Source organism: Chiroxiphia lanceolata, chromosome 1, assembly GCF_009829145.1.
Source record: "Chiroxiphia lanceolata isolate bChiLan1 chromosome 1, bChiLan1.pri, whole genome shotgun sequence".
In the NCBI taxonomy this organism is placed as follows: domain Eukaryota; kingdom Metazoa; phylum Chordata; class Aves; order Passeriformes; family Pipridae; genus Chiroxiphia; species Chiroxiphia lanceolata.
Window position 1 is genome coordinate 39,325,178 of NC_045637.1, and position 21,232 is coordinate 39,346,409.

General features: G+C 39.1%; 1 protein-coding gene across 3 annotated transcripts in view; it reads right to left on the reverse strand.

Annotated features, from left to right (window-relative positions):
* FAM110B (family with sequence similarity 110 member B) overlaps window positions 1-21,232 on the reverse strand; it is a 116,412-nt gene that overhangs the window by 93,688 nt on the left and 1,492 nt on the right. The gene's annotated exons all lie outside the window — the stretch shown is intronic.

Consider the following 21,232-nt stretch of genomic DNA (forward strand, 5'->3'; position numbering starts at 1 on the left):
AACTCTTATCCTCACTTAACAGCACTGAGGCCAGGGAAGAAGGAAAGAATAGACAGTATTTCTAAAAAAGCTTTCAAAGCAGGAACAGAATTCACAAAGCAGATAGTTATTTCAAAGCACCAGTCATAAATGAAAAGATGCACAGGAACTTTCAACTAGTCAGTCACACATCACCAGTCCATAAAGGAAGGACTCTCTTCTACCCTGAAGCCAAAGGGTAACTGAGAGAGATCATCCTATCCTGTCACTGATTCTGAAACCACCTAGCAATTCTTTTTAAATAATGGAGATGGACCTCTAACACACTGCTTAACCTTCAGAATTTTAAAAGAATCCACAGCTAAAGAAATTATACTGGTCATTTTGGTGACCAAAAAAAAAATCTTCAAAAACACAAGCAACATTTTTCTATATCAAAATATGTATTTTTCACTGGAGGTAATCACATATTCCTAAAGATGTGCATTTTGATGATTCCATCAGATTAATAAAATATTATATGGCATTCCTCCTTGCAAAAGTTGACAACATGATGTTCCTGCAGAAAATTTTGTGCAAGTTATCTACAAAGATAGGCACCCAAACAAGTACTAAACCCCAAACATTGAATTTGAACATTCTGAAGTTTAATATATGAGGCATCTAAGGAGGTGCCTGTGTAACATACAAAATTTAGTAATAAAAGCACTACAGACAGAAGGAACAAACTTTTAATTAAGTCCAACATCGAAAGAGGTATCTATCTTAATTTTTATTGCAATGCTATAATTTCTACTGCTACATTTGCATACTGTACAAACAATGCATTTAAATTTCCAGTTATCCTCACAGGATCATAGAATAGTTTGCATTGGAAGGGACCTTTGAAGGCCATCTAGGCCAAGCCCCCTGCAGTGAGCAGGGACATCTTTAACTAGATCAGGTTGCTCAGAGCTCTGTTCAACCGAACCTTTAACATTTCCAGGGATGTGGCATCTACCACCTCTCTATGATAATACAAAGGGGATAAATTTTCAGAAGCATGTTTTCTCAGTCCCTGCTGAGAAAGTGTTTCATATAATGCAATTCAAGCAGAATGTGTTTCAATTTGCTTAACACAAACCAGAAAAGAATAATTTTATTACACTTTAAACAAAAAGTAGTATACCAAAAGTCACCATTTGGTCACTAACTAAAAAAAAATTAAAATAAAATATGTGGGATGTGAACAAAATTCGATAGGTATTCCTAAACTACATTTGACATTATTCTGTCATGTTTTATGCTTTTAATGATCTTGATTATCTTTCCTCATTTCACAGGCAAATAACCTAACTCTGCAAGTTAACTTTTTAATCCATCAAATTTCAAGTGATTTTCAACATCCAAAGAATTGTTGGGAACAAACTTTCTCTGTATTGTCAATACTTCAGCACTTAGACAGCATAGCAATTTAATAAGGATGTTATAATTTAGTCCTGTGTGGGTGTCAACTGATTTGCTTCAAAGTCTGCTTCACATCTACAGAAGTTATTCACCAAGAAGACACAATTATATTAGTCACATGGGCTGACTACAATGTCTAAAGCTTCTGCACATCTCCCTTTGGGAAGTTACGACCTGCAACTCCACACATTGGAAGACTTTTCCTAAAAGTGATAAATATATATCTTGATTTTTGTCAGCTCGAACCCAAATTTTCCTGGGCAGATAGGTTTAATTTGACAGGACCTGTAGCAGCAGACAGACAGGGTTTCCAAACTCTGCCACATCCACAAGATATTGGGCAGGAATAGGAGAAAAGGAAAGTGTTGATACAGGAGTCCTGAACACAAACTTTTTAATTAAAATGACCTTTTCTGCCTCAAGTTTGCACTCCTTGATACATTGTTAGACATGGAAATACAAACTAGTTCTAAACCCTCACATTTGAAGGAACTACTCCAGAAACAACTTCAAGATGCCAACAGGGATGGCATCTAATTTAACCTAATTTTTTTTTGTCAAGTACAACATCCATGGATTACAAACTGCATTTTTTAAGAGAAGACTCTTACTTGATTTACAGAACTTGCAAATTGATGGAAAATTCATTACATCCCTCTGTGTAAGTTGTTCCATGATTAATTATCCTAATTTAACTACCTTTGCTTTCAGTTCTACAGTGACACAGAAGCTTAAGCTAAAATTAAAAGGTTCATACAACTATTTTTCCTAAATTTGTTTCAATATCTAATACAGTAGATTACTGTAGCTGGAAGAGCCAAGAATTTCTCTATAATTCCAGTTTCCTTATTTAACAGCACTCGTCTCAGTGTTTCCAGTATAGATATTTAACACCAGGCCAAAGCACTGGTGCTGTGTAGATAAACACGCAGGGCAGTGGCTGCTGAGGAGGAGAAGCAGGAAAGCTACACAAGGCCAAGTGAGGGATTTCACATTTTAGTATCTCCCAATGAATTAAAACAAGAATTGTCAAGCTTCCATATTTATTTATTTTGCTGACAGGGATGTTTTCAGGGAAAAAAAAAAAAATTGAATCCCGTGGCCAAATGTTGTTATATCGACACCACAAGACTTCTTCTGGGTGGAACATGGTCACACAGGGGGCAGAAGGCAGAGGCAGCGCTGGAAGGCTGGGGCCATGGCATGGGACTGAACTGCAGGCACACATGGCCAGGGGAAATGCCCAGGATCCCCAGCCCCAAGCAGGGCCCTGCACTGAGAAACACACAAAGAACGTGCTCCTGTGAGTTTTTATGATGTGATCAAAAATACACGGGGGAAGAAAGACATTGGGGTGCTGGAGTGTGTTCAGAGTCCCTTCTGACCAAGTAACAAGCGAGTTATGTGAAGGAAGGTTTATATTGTATATTAGAAAAATTTCTTCATCGAAAGAGCTGTCAAGCATTGGAACAGGCTGCCCAGGGAAGTGATGAAGTCAGGGACATGTTTTAGCGCTACACGTGGCAGTGTTAGGTTAATGGTTGGACTCAATTTTAGGTCTTTTCAAACCTCAGTGACTCTGTTTTAAGGTGAACATGTTAACACGCTGATGGAAAGGGAACTGTTCCCATCCATGTTTCAGAGCAGCAGGCTCTTTCCTCACCAGCGTTTCCCCAGTGAGGAAGCTTTCTAGTCATGGAGGATAATTTTTGTCGAATAAAGCCTTAAGTTATTAATAAGAATAAAATCTCTTGACCTAGATTTTCTCCAGCTTAAAAAAACCCAGCATATACACACACAACACAGCCTTCCTCTACAAACACAAACATATTATACTCAATATACAGCAAAGCACTTCAAAACAGATATTTCACAATGAAAACAAAAAAAAGCTTTTTGTGCCCCTCCCTTACCCAGTTTTGTCTAAGAACATGAATACAGATGATGTCTGATTAAAACAGAAACCTGAACCCCAAGTTGAACGTATTTACTTTTCAAAAGCATTTTACAATTTTATTTTCTTCTTGCCTGCTGTGATAATTGATGAAAACTACACAGGGATTAAAATGAGCACAGGTGCACGTCTACACAGTTCAAAGAGATTTGATCTCAAATGAAAATAATAATAATAAAAAAAGCTTGAGTATTTTTAGGAGTGGATTTAACACAGCCTAACCAAATAAGCCTAGATTAAAAGTAGGATTTTACAGTCCAGACTTCATGTTACTAACATTATGAAATACAGATTTTAAATTTATCAAAAACTTTTGTGAGCAATACCTGATTTACTGGTGTTAACAGTCCTCCATATCATAAGTGTCAGAGTGGATCCAGATTAAAAAATAAAGGCACAATAAACAGCAAAGAGCACTAAAATACAATACAAGGGCATGTGTCACAACAGACACTTGGCACTAAATCAACACTATTTTTAAATTTGTGAGAGGTAAAAGGAAAGTCTATGAGCTGAGAATATCTTTCTGCCAATATACAAATCAGCACAAAAACTGTGTTTATTTTCTTTGCCAAATTTATACTGCTACAGCTGGATCACAACTTCCTTGCACCCATGAGGTCAGGAACTGTTTGAAAAGAAATGCATAATACCGCTAATCTTTGTGTCAGCTCATCATATCTAATGCAAAAAACGTGAATTTCCCCATTTTTCTGTCCCAGCCTCCTCCAGCAAAGCTAACAAGCACATTGCTAATCCCAAATTTGTTGAACTACTTTGTTAAATAGATTTAAAAGACAAATACACACAAATCACACAGGATAAAGAATTTATTCTGTGCTCAAGGCTTATTGCTGAGCTTCTATTAGAATTGAAAACAAACAAACAAACAAAAACAACAAAAAACCACCAGAAACAACAGCACTCAATTGTATAGAAAACAAATTTATTTGTCTCAAAGGCATGCCAAAGGAAGACTCTACACTTATTTAGGTATTTTTATACAAGAGATGCTTTCCTGCCTAAACTACCTCTATTCCTCCACTTACATATATCCAATCTTCTTGAAGCAGAATCCAATATATTTTTAGGTCTCTGAATAATAACAATAGGAGATTACAAATATATGGATCAGAAATGGAAGAACTCATTTTTCTCCTTTCCCTCCCCATGCTGGGGGGCAAGCTCACAGCTCCCTCATAAGGGACACAAGAGCTAGGAACCACCGGTTCCTCCAGATAGGCTTAATTTTCACTTAAGTACCCTTTTGTGTAGTAAGAATGAGAAAATGCTGGCAATCATTTTGCAGAAACACATCAGTGAAATTGTCAACATCTGAAGTTTTTTCTCAAGAGCCTTGTAACTACATTTACCTCTACACATTCTCCTGTAAGTCTTACCACGGATTTTTACTTTTGTAGCATCCACATATACATTAACGCCATCTACACATCAAAAATCTTACTGACTTAGAGGTTTGGAAAACCCTGAAGTTTTGACTAGATTTTCACACAAGCAACGGAGGATTCACTAGGGCACCAAGCCCAGTCCTTCAACAGACTGGTAAAGAAACTGAAATTAAGACATGAAAATCTTAAAAAAAAATTAACACACTACAAACATATGCTTCTAGCACTTTTTCTTTAGTCAAAAATCTATCATGTGCCATTATTACACGATTCAAAAATATTTCCTTTCAATTTGTTAGAGCACCAAGAAACTAATCTTCCTGTTGCTTAAACCAGCTTGTATGCTAGCTATTGTTTTAACTAATGCTGACAGATGATTTAAATTGCTCCCTAAATACAAAATTTTCAAGGATAAGCAAAAGAAACTGCATAAGGAGAAAACAGTCTTTTACCAACTTCTTGATCCATTATATTGCTGAACAAATTTAGTTGTAGGATATTTTCCCGGCCAATATTAAATTTTAGATGCAGTTCAATTTGCGTAAACCACATTTAAAACTGCAGGGATCATAAAAGTACAAAAAGCAAGACCACTAAAATAGTGAACAAATGATTTTTCACATTTCACAAAATCCTGAATGTCAGTTCAAGCCCTCAGGAAGACAAAACCTGTTATTTTTAATTATAGCATACAATTCTGTACATAAAAACCATATATATTTACTGTAAAGTTTAAAAGTAACAAAGAGGAGACTAAGGCATTAATTGAAAAAAATTAAGACTTCATATCCTAAATAATTTAGATACTCTAAAATAATCTAAATATAAACCTGCTGTCATTTAGTTTTAAGTAATAGATAACCAATTCATTTTTCTGCACAAACTTGCATAGCACATGGCTAATTACTACTCTGTGAAGAGTCTGGGAAAAAAGAAGGCGTAACATTTTACATAGTTCATCCATAATAAAAATCAAAATACCACTCAGTGCCTTTTTTTGGGGAGCGAGCAAGTATAAATAAAAACATGCACTTTAAAACATAGGCTACTAAACAGGAATAAGACTGGGAAGCGAATCTGCACAGGAAACACAGGATTAAGGCTGAAACTCTATTCTAATCCTTCTGTTCACAGAAGCAGCAGTCACCAGGCAGCATGTGGTCTGGGCACGCACCTGCAATACACAGGCAGGATTTAAAAGTGCTTACAAAGAGATCAAGCTTTGCCTGAGAAAAGTTTCTTTTTGGCTTAGGAAGTAGAGTATCTGCCTTCTTCAAAAAACAAACAATAATCACACACCATCAGCTTGTCAGTGATTTTGCCAGAAATGATACCTGGATGTGACACGTGCACAACCCACCATTTCTGGGAATTGATTTGACAGTGAGGAAAAAGCTCAAGAAAAGAGAAAAAACTCCCTCTTCTTGTGAACATACTAAACAGTTCAAGTCGACACAGTCATACCACACTACTGCTCTGTGAACTTTGCATTACCTTTATGTAAATTCCTGGATTAACCAGTGAAGTCTACGCATTTGGTAAAGGTCTTCACAAACTGAAGAGTGGAGGAGGAATCCTTCAAACACAATGAATTCCTCTAACAATTAAATAATAGTATCATTTATCTGGTGCTTCAAAATGAGTAGTAAAAGAACAAGGTTCATCTTTAAATTTCATTTCCTTTTGCTTCACACAATCTTTTCTGATACTTTTGTACTACAACATGGCATTAGGTGTTACAGTGGGAAACTTCCAGCTGGGCTTGGGACCTCAGAAATTCCTGCTCTTTATCTGGGAGCTCTTCTGGTGCACCTGGGAGCTAAATGAACATCCAGAAGTCCACAGACCCATTTTGTTTCATGGAAAGACTAGGTCATTACTAAAAAGTGCATGGGGAGGGGTTTTCTAAATCCTGTGATTATAGGTTTAGCATAAAGTGCAATAAAAAGAGAACCACAGAGACCAATATACTTTCCAGTGCAGCAGCTTTGAGAAGTCTCTGTTGTCCTCTGAAACCAAAACTACTGCTTCCAGTTCTAAGTCATTTTGTCATAAAAGTTTAAATTCCAAAGGAGTAAGAGACATTTTGCTTACATTTGGTACTGTTTCTCTTGAAGTTTAGTAGAACTGAATTTATATACACATAAACTAGGTGCATCTCTTACCCCACTAGTAGCCAAATACTGACAATAACAAAACCACAATTTAACAATGGGAAGTGGAAATGTCTGCAGGCTATTTTCTGACCCTTCCCCTCAAGCATATATGACAAGCTGATTGCTATCTGGAGTGGTATAATACCACTTCATATTCTACCACTAGGTTTCTCTACTGCCTGAAGAGTCAGCCGCAGTCCAACAGTTATCACAGAACAAGGGAGAACTTACTTATTCCTATACACTATATGCATGCTTGCTAATTTAAAATGAAGGTAAAAGGAATTTTAGGGTAATCATTATTATTTTTAAGCAGTCCGGTATCAGCTCCCATATTTGACTATGTCGAAACTGTCAGGCAAGTTAACAAGCTCCTAAAAACTGGCACTCACTGAGCTGATAGTGAAAGATACTTGGAGAAATAAAAGAGCATTTCAGCTTCCAAACTAAGATGTTTACATAATTAAGATATGCAAATAAGGATAAACAAGGGGAAAAAAATCTTAAAAAGCTCTGACTATATCGGCAACCATTTTCCTACATATAAAGCCACAGCCTTGATATCCTGCTTAGTAAGAGCAAAGGCTCAGATAGTTATTTTGTATCTGCTAATTTCTGAATATTATTACACCATGCTGTTACTGACAATCAAGTACTAATACTAATGGTTATTTAAAAGTTCATGGTAATTATAAAACTTATCCTTTTAAACAGTTTACTGTATTAAATACTAAACAGCTTTATCCTGCATAAAAATCAAGCCAAAATATAACAGAGCCTCTTCACTGTAATTCTCAGTTTTCTATTGAAAAGCAAACTCATTATGTTCTATAAAGAGAATAAAGTCTCGAAAAGAAGACTAAATTCGTTCTTTCGCAAAGGCAGGCTCTGAAGAGATTGCATAAAAAGATTTTATTCTTGGCTCAAATAGGAACATTTGGGAATCACTGCTTTTGAGCAAGGACTCGCCCTTTTAAAGGCAGGAGAATTTATTTGGAAAAGCAGTGTGAAATTTCAAGGAAAAAAAAAAAAGCACATGTATTTTGCACTTCCCAGCTTTTGGTACTTTTCCAATTAAGACAAAAATCTCAAAATAACCTCTTCCCCATATAACCACTTTCTCATAGATGTTGCCAAGTTACGTTACACCACCAGCAAGAACTTCTACGAGAAAGTAACTATTTCCAGACAATGCAACTCAGAGGATTGACAGTAAGATAAAAGTAAGAGCATTGAGATATTTTAGGGAAGAACCCGGGAGAAGGGCCTGGGGAATACATTTCACTGGGTGCCCATCTCATGCTGCCTTGTCACCAGCCTTCAGAAGATACACGGGAGCAATGCTGTAGCTCAGGACTCACAGACAACCCTTCCAAGTGCAGGGCAAGACACGAGCTTGAGCCCAGCCCTCCCACTAAGGACTACGTTCCTACCATAGCTAATGGCCTCTGAGGAGCAACACTTCTCCTTTGGATGCAGAACATGTACTGTAACTGTTTCCCCAGATTAAGTTCAAACCAGCTGCAGAAAGGGAAAGTTCATCTAGAAGATTAGATCAGGTCCCTACAGAAACATTTAGGATTTTTAAGCAAAGAATATTATTTGTGTGTGTACACATGTGGACACCATCATGTTACACAAAAAAATACCAAAGGATAGAGAGGAAGATTCAGCCTTTTGTCTCCAAGATGACTCAAGATTACCTGCAGACACTGTTGAGGAATCCTGCAGATCCCATGGTCAGCGGTGAAAATCATAAACCAGAGCTCCTCTGTCAACTCCTTTTCCCCATCTCATGCATGCACGTTTTCCTGGGAACACTGTTTTGCATATTCTGATAGTGTTTTATGTGAAGGAACTGCTATTTCTCTCTACTGAAAATGCAAAACCTTGACTACGACCTACGAGTGCACTGCACAGTTGGACTCCGGGCACATCAGCCCTTGAAGTGAGCTGTGGTTCTCCTGTCAAGAACCCCTCACAGAACTAGAGGTAGGGGACACCAATGGATTCAGAAGGGATGGCTACGTAGATCCTATGGTCCAACCCAGAGGCCAGCCATGCCCCACTTCCAGGGGAGAGGCAGGCCAGGTCATGTACTGTGGGCTATTGCAAGAAGCCTGAACCTGGGGCACAGTAGGGACATTCTGTGCTTTCCAGGGGCTGCCTCTTTTCAAGAATATTGGGGAGCATGGCCATGAGGTGCACCCTACTGCCAGGACAAACCCAACACATGCAGCCTGCCTTCAAGACAGAATGGAAGGCTGAGGAAAGACTCTGCCCCAAGCAGGTTCTTGGGCTCCACCCTACTGCAGGTGTGTCTCCACAAGCTGCCCTTACAGTAGGGATGGGGGAAAACCAGCATCAGATGAAGGCTATTTTCATAGCTGCCCTCCTTTCACAAGTATCAGTCTCCAGATACAACTACTGCACCAGGCACCAGCTCATCTGTTCTTTTCCCTTTTTATTTAAATACCCACATGCTGGCATGTACATAGAAGTAAATTAAGGCACTTTTATTATATAGGTCAAGTCCTGACCTGTTCATCTACATACATTAGTATAAAGGTAAAAAGTACTACAGACATCAAAAATTAAGAATTTAATTGTTAGCTCAAATACACATCCTAGAGATTGTTAGAAGGGGGAAAAAAACGTAACTGAAAAGAATTTAAGACAACAGAAAAGTAACAACAGAGACAATAAGGCATTACTTAATTTGAATTTTTTCCCAAAGAATATTTTCCCTTCTTAATAGTTAGATATATTTTATAAGCAGACAACATAATAAACCAGACATCTTAATTTTATGTCGCTTTACATTTTGTACTTATTCAAGTTGAAGACCAACTATATAAATCAAGATAATTTAGATGCTTAGAAATGTATTTTTAAATAATCTGAAGAAGTTGTAGAATACAGCCCTTTTCATGAAGAACGAATCCCTTTTCTTCCCAAGTTGGAAAAGAATTGGTTAAAACCAAAACCATCACATAATTGAGAACAATTAAGCAGGTATGTTCTGTAATTTCCCACCAGGGAAAAGAAGTTCTCCTATACTTTAAACTGCCAAAGGCTGTGAAGCTGTGATCAGAGACATCATAATATTAAAAAAAAAAAAATAAATGAGACACTGGACAGTAACCCAATGGCACACTCCCTTTTTTCTCAGGAGCCTTCAGAGGTACAAAGCACAGCAGCCACAACTAACCCAGCCATACTCTAGCACTGTAATTCCCTCCTCCATATCCAGCCTCTGCCTCCTTCCTTATCTTTGGAGAACACTTACTAGAGGTGTCAGTGACGTTTAGAGAGTGGTGACCACAGAGTTTCTGACATTCTCATTTACACTTTTATTAATTGTTATGCCAATGAGCTAGTTGATCATGGATAAAAATTATAAGAGCTGTTTGACTTGGTGAACAAGATAAACAGAACTGAAGTGAGGTATATTTCATTGTCAGAGACCACAGTCTTTGCAAGTATGAAAAAGTGAGTTCTGACATTGACTTCAGAAAAATCCCAGCCTAGGAATATCTGTGCAGCAATGTGTAACTCTGCAAAACAACTTCAAAGAAAGAAAAAAAAAAACCAGTGTCCATGTGACTGTTCTCCAGAAGAACAAGAGGCTATTTTCTCCACTCCAACATATCAGTTATTCTCAGAACACTTTAAGTGGATTTTAGAAGTTTGGTGTTCTATATATTGCCTAACAAGAAGGGAAAGTATTAAGGAAACAACAGGAAATCCACTGTTGCAGCTCCAGAAATGCAACGCAAAAAGGACTAAGTGCAGAACTATTTTATTGCTTCTTTCAGCACAGTATATTATGGTACCAAATTACACTTCATTGTAGAAGGACCTCATGGGGATTGACAGCATTCTTCAGTCTAGTTCAATGTCAAAAACAGCTGATTTAATTTTCAAATATTACATGGCTTTCACAATTTGCACTAAGTTGAATGAAATATTCCATGAAAGCAAATCACACTGATTAAGGAACAGGTTTTGTTTCTCATTAGAAATTCAGCTTTAAATTAGTAGAAGTTCTAGGCATGGGAAAGACGTAGGAGAAAGACTGGAACCTCACGACAGTCAGCTTTGAATTAGACAGTATCTGCACCACAACTGCCATTACACAAGCTGCCTCCTTGCCTTCCTGTCCTACTCATACTGCAGTTCCTGCAGCATTAAACTGCAGTAACAGCTGACACGCCACAGGCCTGCAGTGCTGCAATACTAACCACATCCACTGTAAGGGCTTTCCAGATATCAGTCTTTATCCTTCCAGTCTCCACATCGTCCCACCTCAGCTGCAGCACCTACAGAAAACTGTTCTTGGAGAAAACATTTTGGCCCCACAGCAGAATGGGAACGAAGAGTACTGCGAGAGTGTACATGGGTCTATAGGGTGGGCAGTTCTGCCGCTCCACAGCTCCACTGATCCCCTCTGACCAAAATATATACTATCACCCTGCTATTCAGCAGTAAAGCAAGCCTACTGTATTAGTAGCATTTGATTAGCATTGACCGTAATGACAGCGCACGAGGCAAACACTGCTCTCTACTCTCTGGCTCAGTAGTGCAGCCCACACAGTGCAGTAAAATATACATAGGAGATGGAGTGCAAGGATCTGATTTCATAGTGGGACAGGGCACCTTATAAAAAAATCTTTTCAGTAACAGTCATCCAGAAGTAATATGGAAATCAAATTAGTTGATTACAACAATCTAAACAGCATTATTTGATACCTTCATAGCAGTTCTTGGATAATGAAAGTTTAGAAGGAGAAATCCTATCTTTTATTAAGCTCAGCATAGCTGGGGGACAGGGCCTCTCCCTATAGCTTTTGCCTACTCCATTTTAGGCCAAGTAATGAAAACATTAATGCCGCTTAGCCAGCAAAGCACAAGTTAATTCAGCTTCTATAATTCTCTGGTCTAGTCTTCCTGAAGAGCACTTAAAAATGTTTCAAATATAAGGTGAATGTTCATATAATCATCTCTGCACATGCCTGTTTATGAGTGGTATGGATGCTACTCCAGAAGGCTTTTCAGAGTGCCCAGTTCTCTTCCCAGGCACTGGAAGGACAAGCAGGTGTACCTACAAGGTTAGGATATTAAAAAGTAAGTCCAGGAAACAACATGCAGGTTTCACCATCACATTATGGACAAGCTAGTCACAAAGACACAGCTGTTTCATGGCTGCACAGTATCAAAATTACCTTGATTGCAAAGGTTCCACATATAATGGCAATGCAGGGCACCAACAGAGGCAATGTCAAGCAAAGTTCAAGAGCTGCCCAAGATGTGAGGTGCCACTGGATCCCAGGGAGGCCACCATATTCCAAATTCTCCATAAAATGCTTACAAGGATGTCCTCTAGGACAGTCCTATATCATTCTTTTAGTCCAGCGTCTGATTTCCTACTCTACAGAGCCCTTACCTCCTGGTGTTAAGGGAGGCCTCCTTATTTTTTCATTCACATTCAGCATTTACTCAAAATTTTCCTTCATCCTTGATCCCTTCAGCCTGTATAATAATACAGGTGATTGAGAACAGTAGGCCACTGACTCAATTTTGCATCTTTATTACATTTGGGAGAAAGTCAGCTGCAATAATCTTGTTCTAGCTCATCAGCACTCCTGTCCTTTGGTACAGTTTCTGGATAAAGCCCATGCAAACAAATTAGCAGGGTGGTACTTCATGTAATTCTTTGTATTTCTGGTTCAGCCTCTCACTTAAGGCATGTTTCCTGTCAGTTGCCAGGTTCCTAGATCAGGAGAGGGTTATTCACACATCTGCCTAGCATACCAGGATGGATGGCTTCACAACTGGAGCCACAGTATCAGAACAGCACAAAGATGTAAAACCAAGACACTTTTAGGAATATATGGTAACAAAAAAGAAAACAAAATCAGAAAGGCCAAAGAGCATTTGATTCACCTCTCAGAGCTGCGAAATATCCCATTTAAAATTCCACTCCCACTGACAGTCCAAAGAAGCTTCAAGAAAGGTATGCCCTGCATGCTACCAATTCTACATTTGCGGAGTGAAAACCGTATGTCTATTTGTGTGCATTTCTGCAATTGCACTTTTCATTCATTAAGATGAGAAATTGCTTCTTTTATGCAATCTGCTACTATTCAGATAGCAAAACAAAGTAATGTCTGGTAGCAGACTTGCTGTTTTTGGCTTTAGGAGGGTGTTTTTTTTTTTTCTCTCTCTTCCTGTGAGAGGAAAGCTTTTCCCAAAGGATTCAAGCAATTTCATAAAACAAATGTAAAAACAAAGACACTTTTGTTTGAGGACTGAAGGTTTTGTTTTGTTTTAAGGGGGATTGAGAGGGAAGGAAGAGAGAAATGACACTGATCATCTTTCAATTAAACAGGAAAAAAAGGTTATCTCTTTCCTAAAAGAGAAACTTTATAATAGCACAAACTTACTATAATAAACAGGCCATCAAAAAAAAAAAAAAACCACAAGATTTTTTTTTTTCTAAATACTTTGTTTATTAGCATCACAAGGGAATGCCTGAAATGGCTACAGCAAAGATAGAGGAAAACAACATTTTCTCTCCAAATTCAAGAGATAACACTGTCCATTCCTATACACTGTGCTTCATTAGAGTCAGTTTCTCCTCTTCCTCACAGTCTATCAAACAGAAAGAAAGGGGGGTTAGTGGAAAAGACCTGAAATGTGTGGTTTAAAATACACAAAGATTTGGGGGATTCACCTCAGCTATAAGCATCATTTCATTTGCATGAAATAGGACACAGTACTACAACAGGCATAAACCTCAAACTCGCACAGCAAACAGTACAAGCTGCAGACAGCACAGTAACAATAAATACAGACAAAATTCGTTGAAACATCTGAAATCCTTTAGCAAAGCATTTATGGAGGTCTTGTAGGAAATCTCAGCGAGCAGACCTTCACATCCGCAAATATTCCACAACCATTTGTACAAACACATTGCAGAAATCTCACATTGCGGAACTGGGATTCTAGTTTCTGATTAGCAGATACTAATTAATGAAATTAACTGACTTACTGGTAAGTACCTACATATTGTATCACGTTTTATTACACAGAGAGAAGATCAACAGCCGCAAGTGATCTTCAGCGACAGAATAACATCTATTCAAATAGAGCAAAAGCTACCCATGAAATCCCATTCACATTGCCTACCATTTGAGTTCATTCAGGACTGACATTCACTTGCAATTCTTCAACACCCAGAACTAACACACTGGGAGAACTCAACAGCAATATAATTCAGTAATATTGCGGCTCAGAAAGGCAAAACAACAGATAAGAATCTTGCAATTAAATACAACATGCACGTGAAATCTATCACATTACCTACTTGTACTTATATGAGTAATTTAAAAATGTTAGTAATAAATCTGAATTGTTCCAAATGTAGTCTTGAAGTACGTGATTGCATGAGCAGTGACAAGATACTCCTAAGTAACAGATTAAAAAAAAATGGTCTAAAACCACTGGAGGTAGACAAGAAGAGAAATACCAGTCTGTCAAACAGATCACAGCAATATGAATTTTTATATACATGAAATAAATTACAAATAAAATGTACGTTATCATCACAGAATCATAGAATCAGCTGGGTTGGAAGGGACTTCTGAGATCATCAAGTCCAACCCTTGATCCACTACCGCTGCAGTTACTAGACCATGGCACTAAGTGCCACATCCAGTCTCTTCTTAAAAATCTCCAGGGACGGAGAATCCACCACTTCCCTGGGCAGCCCATTCCAATGGCTGATTACCCTCTCTGTAAAGAAATTCTTTCTAATATCTAACATAAACCTCCCCTGGCACAGCTTGAGACCATGCCCTCTTGTCTTGCTGATAGTTGCCTGGGAAAAGAGACCAACTCCCACCTGGCTACAACCTCCTTTCAGGTAGTTGTAGAGAGTGAGGAGGTCTCCCCTGAGCCTCCTCTTCTCCAGGCTGAACAGCCCCAGCTCCCTCAGCCTCTCCTCACAGGACTTGTGCTTGAGTCCCTTCACCAGCCTAGTTGCCCTCCTCTGGACCTGCTCCAGGACCTCAATGTCCTTCCTGAACTGAGGGGCCCAGAACTGGACACAGTACTCCAGGTGTGGCCTCACCAGAGCTGAGTACAGGGGAAGAATCACTTCCTTGGACCTGTTGGCCACACTGTTCCTGATACAGTCCAGGATGCCGTTGGCCTTCTTGGCCACCTGGGCACACTGCTGGCTTATGGTCAGCTTCTTGTCAATCCAAATTCTGAGGTCCCTTTCTGCCTGGCTGCTCTCCAGCCACTCTGTCCCCAGCCTGTAGCGCTGCATGGGGTTGTTGTGGCCATCATCATCATCATCTCAAAAGTGCTCTACCCAACGATTACTTAAATGATTCTCCTCCATCCTAATTTAAACTACATATATCTATATATGCACACACACATATGGGAAACAGTTTAGTTTCTCATGGCCACCTGACCTCCCAGGTAGTAGCACACACAGATTAACTTGTCAAATAAAGAAAGACAACATACAAAGGTCATTACAAATCCAAAGGTCTGGGTCCATTCATGAATTTGGGTAGTTACTTAAAATAGACTTGTTTAATACTGTGTAGAGGTACTGGATGAAGAAGATGACTCTTCAATGATCCCTTCACAACAGAAGTGCTCCTATTTGCACAAAAAACGTACCATGTGGAAATCTGAAAGTTAAACACTGCAAGGCTGTAGAATTTTCTTTACCCATTCTTCGACCTGCAACTCTTCTTTTTCTTTCTTTTGTTTTTGAACTGTGCAAGAGACCATGTAATTTACAGATATATCTAAAAATTTCTCCAGCAGTTTATTCTAAGGTTCTGCTTGGCTTTTCTAAACAGTGCAACCCAAGTAGTTAATAGATAACCCACTGTTACATCACAGAGATGAATAAAACATGAGGTTTCCATTTAATTTGGATACAAGTTAATGTGCATACTAAATTCATATGTAATACTGAGTTCATGTGCAACACATAAGCTTTTCTGCTTCATTCTCCCCTTCAACATTTTGTTCATTCACAGTCTTTCCATACTTCTTGCTTTCTCAATCACATTGCCTTTACTGTACCCTTTTACATGTGCATGTTTAAGGTTTTACCTCCATCTCTTATACCACTTGCTCCTTGCTCCAATCCATTTCTTTGCTTCCCAGCCTGATCATGCTCATCACGAACAGTTCCTTGACCTATTAACAAGAAGGATATTCCTTTTCACTTCCTTGAAGTGCAGACAATACTGGATTCTACTGTTACCTTCCCTGTCCAATAAAGTCTTAAAACATTTCCTCCCATTTCTTAATGCAGACTTTTCCAAGACCTCAAATTGTAACAGGAAATTATTTGAGTGATTTTGTTTTTAAAGAACACAGCAAAGCATCAGAAGACAAGTGCTCCACTCTCTGATTTGCTAGACTGTTTGAATTTAGGTTTAATCTCTCCCTTGTAAATATAAAATAACTTTTCCACCTCATGCATTAATATCTGGAACTTTAAGGCTGTCAAGTGTAAGATGTTATCCAAATGCAAAGCATAGGCCTAGTCTCATCTTTTTTAATGATACACCCAACACTCGTATAAAAGAGCAGTAGGAGTACGTGAAAAATCACAGTAAGTGAATAGCCTAATAATGCATGCTAAAAGCTACCAGGACAATAAATTCAATTTTCTCTGGGATTGTTAAATTATTCTTCTGATGGCTCAACACACTCTCTTCACAATTACTTCCTATGTAGGATCCTGACACATTGAGCTCATTACACAGCTCCTCTTTAAAAAAAACACACATGCATTTAAATCAAACACCTAAAATTCAATAGTTCAGATTTTTAATAAACTATGCTGCAAAGGAGTTTGCAACTGGATTATTTCTAAGGAAGTAAGACACCTGCCTTATAAATTTGAAATAAACAGACATAAAGCAGTATCAAGACACTGATCTTTCTTTGCTGTACAAACACACTCATAAAGCACCTTATTTTTTTCAATGGTTCTTCTCAAAATACATCCATACAGATATCATATATTCTTCTTTCTTTTTGAAGAGTCATCTCGAAACTTCTAGAAGTTTCACTGGGCATGCAGAGATCTGCTACAGGAGAATAGTCTCTGATGCTGTAGCAAAGGTCAAACTAAGTCAACATGGTGTAGCCTTCAAATCACATATGGCATCTTTACACTTTCTGTGGGGCACATGACTCTGCTGTGTACCAGTCACATCTTCAAGAGCAAAGTGTCTCAACTGGAGCAGCTCATACTTCAATTTCTTCCCAACAGTTAGGTTGTGTTGGCCTTTGTATAGCTCAGCCCCAGCACCTGGTTCAGGTACTCACCTGCAAAATGAAGCCACTGAGAAACACACACTCTTCCAGCTGGGAGCCCCCACCTCGGGTCTTCAACAGCCCTGCACTTCCTCTACTGAACAAGGCTCTGCTCAAGTCCCCTCTGCAGGAAACACCTCCCTACTCCTACTCCCAGGAGCACAGTCCTCAACAAGAGGATGCAGCCGGTACCATGAAACACTCCTAAGACCAGGGAGCATGAAATCAGACTGAGGATAAATAGGGGCACACACTCAACAGGAGAGCACAATCCTTTTATTTATTTATAGGTTCAAGTCAGCCAACCTGACCCCCAGCCTGCACATCCATTTATGCATTTTCTGTCCCACACATATTAATTTGTGGTCATCTTTAATATTTTATGAGTCAAGCTTGATTCTACTCCATTATGCACTAAAAGGAGAAGAAAAAGCAGCAGCTACTAATGTCATAGATGAGTGTTTTCACTTGTTATAAATTCCATTCACCATGAAGTGACTGGACAACACACACTTCCCAAAAATAAGTGCTTCTGCTCATCGCACTTCCTTTACTGATTTCTATTTCTTTTGATTACATGTGAACACCAAAGCATAAAATATGGTAGCTTCAGTAACTTGAACTGCTCAATTCATTAACAGTCACATGCAAACTTCAACACTTAGCTGGTACTTAGGAGACCTACAGATAGCAGGGCATCTAAAATCTGACAGTTAGGAAATTCATTTTGAATTCCTCATGTACGTTATTCTAACATTCATTAAGCAAGCCATCACATCATCCTTCTGTACATCAAGTTTTTAATCCAAAATCACAGAACAAACCTTCAGTTTATGACCCTTCCTCTTCTCCAAAAGTCTGCCCCAGGGAATTTATAAGCAGTTGCTATCTCCCATCTCTGCCATTATTAAGCCACAAAAGCCAGAGTACCTTAAGTCTTGGACTCTCATGTAACTCCAGACTCTTCATACAGCATCATCTTTGTTCCTTTACACGTTCCACTAGAATTTAATATTTTCTGTACATAAGTGCCTAGAACTATGTACAGTATTTGAAGTCTCCCTAATACCTTGCCTATCGCCACTGAAGAGCTCTCACTGAGGATCACATTTGCTTCCATTTCACACACAGTATATCACATAAGAGTACCCCTGTTTGACTGTGGCAGTCAGGCCTTTTTCTCCACTCCTGTTTTAAGGGATGACCTGCCAGCTGATAGTAGACTTGTTGTTAATACTCATTCAGTAGATAACTTTGCTTTTAGAGCTATTTAACTTCCTGTCATTCCTATTGCTTCAGTCATCACAGACATTCAATTCTTCCTGTGCAGTAATCCAACTCACCTCAGTGCTGACTAGGTTTCCTAACTTAGCCTCATCAGCTAAGTTAGCTAATTATCCTTTTCATACAGTTATCTCAGCCAGTATGGTGCAGTAAAGAGACCAGTTCCCCACTAATACTGATCTAGATCAGTAATTCCTTTATTCACGCAGAGTCACAATTTCTCCTTCAGGAGACACCTCACCATTCTTCAGCCAAGCCTCGCATTTCCAGTTTAGTTATTTTCAGTGTCACGCCCGCCATGGTGTGTACACATAGAACTGAAGCCTTCTGCTCCTTTTGTCTACAACATTCAGTATTTAACCAGTAATTATAAGATTTTAGTCTTCCATGACCTAATTGTGGCAAATCCATGATGCATTTTATCCTGTTTTCCACTTATCTTTGTATACTTAATTACTTTTTCTGTTCCAAATTTGTTCTAAATCCTTGAATACTATTGAGACCAGAGTAAAAGGTGTAAAGATTTTGTTCTCTTCTCCTTTTAAAATAAACAGAACTATGTCTTTTGCTATCTTACTATCTCAACTGCTACATTCAACCTGACAGACAACAACCAATCCTGAGGGTTTTTTTAACCTGGCTCCAGTGTTCTGTGCCAACACTTTCAGACTCCCAAAACAGAGACCATTTGCTGACTTAGTCTGGATTCTGGAAGCAGGCGTAAGATGTTTATTTTGGTCATTTCCATGGATTTTTTTATTTCTACCCTATCTTTCTTCCCTGTTCAAATCTTTATCCTTATCTAAAACTGGTTACAGTTGCTAATTTTAGAGGCAGCAGATACATTTTTCAACTATAGCCTGGTCCTCACAACAACATAGCCAAGTTCTCTTTTCCTCCTCCTTTTATTATTTTTCCCCTCTTCATCTTAAATTTCTTCATCCTCTAGCTTTTGGCAATTCAGATCCTGTTCCTGCAGTTTCTGCTCTCCAACAGTCAATCTACTCCTTCACTTTGTTCCTTTTAGGTTTTCTGGTAACTTGCAGTATCTTACTCTCACAGCAAGGTCCACAGCCCCTCTTGGCAAGCTTTCTCTCCTCCTTAAAATGCAGTTTCCAAGCAGCCGTTGTACCTTCCATTTAAGACAGTCCAAGCCTTTTCTTTTTTCTTTTTTTTTTTTAATTTTATTTAAACCTCCAACTCCTACAGGTCTTCAACCCTGTGGACAAATCAAACAAACTAGTTCTTTTCTCAGAACGTGCCCTGCTAAAATGAAACTTCCTTGAAATAAAAACACTTTGTAGCTGACATATACTTACCTTTCAGTTTAATTCAAAATTAGGAGCTCTAATCTAGCAGTGGAAAGCAAGAAACATTGTCAGCCAGTGAGAGACCAGAGATGTTCCAGAATTTAAAGATATACCCTCTGGTTCTGGGCAGGCTGTAAACATGACCCTTCATTTACTCTGCGTTCCATCACAATTAATGGCCAAAATCTACCCTATGATAATCCACTGTACTGACTTCCAACTTAGTCAGCACTGGGAAATGTACTTACAAAAGCACATTTGAGAAACACCTTCCCTTTATACACTAGCACAGTATCTAAAAGCTGCTCTGTAGCTCTGAGCAACTGTAACAGGTTTGCAAGGCTACATTCTACAATTTGACTGAGTTTTGCCTCACTAAATCAAACTTAGCCCTCCAGATTTTGAAGCACAGCATGAACCTTTAACAGAAAACCATCTCCCTTCCAGTGGAAGACTGCACCTATATTAAGTGCCTCCAGTAACAATTTGAGATTTCCAGCATGCCTACCACAAGCCCATGAGGAGCAGGAAAGGAGGGTGCTTTTGGCCAAGTGCTACAGCAGGACACATGAACTTCTCTAGCAAAGTGACGGTGAATGGTCTCCACATGAATATGGGAAACACTGCTGCCCTCTTAACTTTCGCTTGCTACATGATTTTTCTAACATGGATGCACTGGTATGAAGGTAGTCTGGGCCTTCTGTGCAACAGAGTGAACTTGCTGGCACAGGCAAGTGCAAGGCATCGAGGCAGTAAATCACACAAACCACCACATTCCTGGTATGCCTCCATCTCCACTGCGGTGCACAGGCACCTGCCTGCTGCCTCCTGAAACCCAGAGGGGAAACTCAGTGCCACAGCATGAAATATCAACTGACATGCTAAGTTACTAACCCACATAAAATGAGTGCCCTGAAAGGGCACACAGCTTGTCAGCTCCAACAGCCCCACACCACGGCAAGGGCTGCCCACTGTCCCTGATGGTGGTCTCTGCACCCACTTCCCTTGGCCGCCGTCACCATCATGTTCATCTCTTCAGGGAGCACCTTCACACTGCTGGTGCCTTCTGCTCTCATGACCCATCTCACCAGCTTAAGCCGAGCCTTTGCAGCAGCGGGGTGGGTGTTTTGCCACCCTTCAAATCAGGGATCATAGCACTGGATGCTTTGAAAAACCAATTCGTTGTTAGCATGAGGAAGTAACACCCTACTTTTACTCCAGAAACGCTTAAAAGTGCTTTATCTTGTTAATTCTAGGTCAGTTGAGCGCACGTGAGGTATGGATTACACTGACCTTTTTAGAGCTCCCAACATTTTTAAATAAGTAGGACAC